This window comes from Sipha flava, unplaced genomic scaffold (assembly GCF_003268045.1).
Source record: "Sipha flava isolate LNK unplaced genomic scaffold, YSA_version1 177_pilon_pilon, whole genome shotgun sequence".
Taxonomy (NCBI): Eukaryota; Metazoa; Arthropoda; class Insecta; order Hemiptera; family Aphididae; genus Sipha; species Sipha flava.
This window is the reverse complement of record NW_020272091.1, coordinates 1,095,748-1,098,473: the sequence shown is the minus strand read 5'-3', so window position 1 is coordinate 1,098,473 and position 2,726 is coordinate 1,095,748.

Below are 2,726 nucleotides of genomic sequence, written 5' to 3'. Positions count from 1 at the left end.
AGACCAACAACCAGCAACACGCTCCAGCCAACAGCGATCCCTGACAAAGACGTGGATCCAAAAACCACTCGCGACTGGTGGATATATCGGCTAATCAGCCAAAAACGGGTGGTCAACCGACACAAACCCTGGTAGGTACGCGATGCACACACTTGTGCACCAACACCGCAAAAACTGCCGCGCCGTGACGAGTCGTCGACACACAAGGTCGCAAGATGTGACTCCGACGGCAGGTGAAGGCAGACAGTCAGTACAGCGACGGTGTACTGCTCACCGCGCGAGAGGACGCACGACACTGACTTGCATCGCAATGTTCCGACGGCCCGGTGCTCGGAGTAGCGATAACAGGTCGTTAGTGCGGGGGGTGGTGGTATCGATTAGAAGATTCTAGAAGAGCCGAGAAAACGCAATATCACATAAACCGGACCGGTTTTTCTCGGCTAAGTGTATTTTGTACAAAGTAAGTTGTCTTAGATTTAAATAAATGTATTATACTGCTGACTATTATCTCAATTAAATTATTTCATACACTTAAATAAAATTTTACAATAAAATTAAAAGTTTTGAATTAAATTTTTCTTGTTTTTTTAAAAAATTCTTCAAAAACCTCATCAACTGATACATTAATATCTTTATGAATATTCATAGAAGCTAGACCATTGAGCCTTTCTTGACCTGTTGTATTTCGCAGATAGGTTTTGATTCCTTTTAAACATGAGAAACTTCGTTCAGGCGTAGCTATTGAAACGGGCAAGATTGCCATTATACGTAAAATGTTGAAAACATTGCCAAAAGATGAATGTGCACTACTGCATTAAAAAGTAAAAACCCTTGATCAGTCACTGACCGCAATATTATAAATAATATCCCAAGTGCCAAAGAAAACAATTTTCAATCCCCCCCCCCCCCATAAAAAAATCCTGGATCCGCCTCTGGGGGGGTATCTGGTTCTTTGCCAAGTTGCTCTTGCCCTTCTTTTTTGTACAATTAGGTTTTTTATGTGTGAGGGCATTGTATGATAGTTTTGGTTGGGAGTAGGGTTTGGTGTGCAAGAGCTCCAGGAAGCTGATTGAATTGAAGTTGTGAGCAGGGCCGGATTTAGGATTTGTAGGCCCCTAGGCTCAATTGTGGTGTGGGCCCTAATAGAAAGTTTTTAGAAAATAAAAAGGGCATACACACGAATAGAGAAACTATTAACTAAGCCATCTCTAAAACTAAACGTTATCGAGTGATAATCTACCGACGACGCGGTGTATGGGAAATTCCCATTATAATGTACACACGTACACACTATATACTATATAGTATATTTTATTACACAACACCAATTTTAGAAAACTGTAAATGAAAAATTTTTAGACGGAGCCTTTTTTTTTTTTTTTTAGTTGTATGATGGTGTGGTGAGGGCCCTGTTGTGGTGCGGGCCCATAGGCTACAGCCTATATAGCCTACGCTTAAATCCGGCCCTGGTTGTGAGATTGTAAACAGCCTCGTCGATGTCATAATTTGCTTTTAGGCGAGTTTTTAAATCGATTTGATTGGCTAGACTTGATTGGAATGTGTCCCAATTTATTACACCATTGATTAATGAAGGTCTAGTTAGTTTGATTGGGGGTTCGGTGTTAATTATTAGAAGCACTGGGGAGTGGTCTGACATTGGGTTTTGGAGATTTTTAGTTGTACAATATAGCCTGTTTAGAATTTTTGCGACAAAAATGTCCAAAATATCGGGACGTTTTCTTGGCGAGGTTGGCCAGTAGGTGGGGCTTGGAGGGGACAGAATGTTGTAATTTTTATTATTAGTTAACCACAGGAGAGTGTTATCACGGGGTGAGTTGGAGTGGTTACCCCATTATATTTGTTTCGCGTTCAGATCACCGCCTACGATAAAATTGTTGCCTAATGTATTGAAGAATAATTCAAATTGCAGTGGGGAGAGTATGTCTAGGAGGGCAGTATGTTGAAGTGATTGTAATAGGTGTGTGATCAAGTGTGATTTGGATGGAATTTGCTTGAATGTGTGGCTCATTACATGGAGGAAGTGGATGAAAAAGAATTGAGGATTTGATAAATATAGCTGCACCACCATGAGCAGTGCCGTCGGGGTGATTTGTGTGGAGAAAGGTGTTGCCTGGAATGTAAGTTTTATTGCGAGTTGTTGAGTGGGTTTCGAATATAAGAGCGATATCTATGCGTTTTTCATGTAGTGTTAGTTGTAGGTCATTAAGATGGTTATGGAGGCCGTTAGCGTTCCATAGAAGTATTAGTAGCGATTTAGAGGTTGGTGAGTTATTTGTCATTTTGTTGAATTAGTTTGTTTAGAACTGTAGTCAAGAGAGAGAGAAGAGGATTAATGAGGGCTTTAAAATCGTTAATAAAACTGGTTAGCATAGTACCTGTGTCCAATTGGTTTGTTTGAGAATTAGGTGGTTCTTGATTAGAGGTAATATTTGCGTATGACCTTTGTTGTGGGGAAGGTGGATGGGTTTCAGTCAGAAGTGCTGTTGCTTGGATGTGATTGGATTGCGTGTTAATTGTAGGTTGTTGGTTTCTTGAGTTTGGATTGCGGAGTTTTTGTAGATTTTTGTATATTTGGCATCCCTTATAATTGGCGGGATGTTCTCCATTACACAATACACATTTAGCAGGTATGTCTCGGGACTTTGTGCAAGAGGATGTGAGGTGTTGAGCAGCACAACGTACACATCGGGGTGGGTATGAGCAGT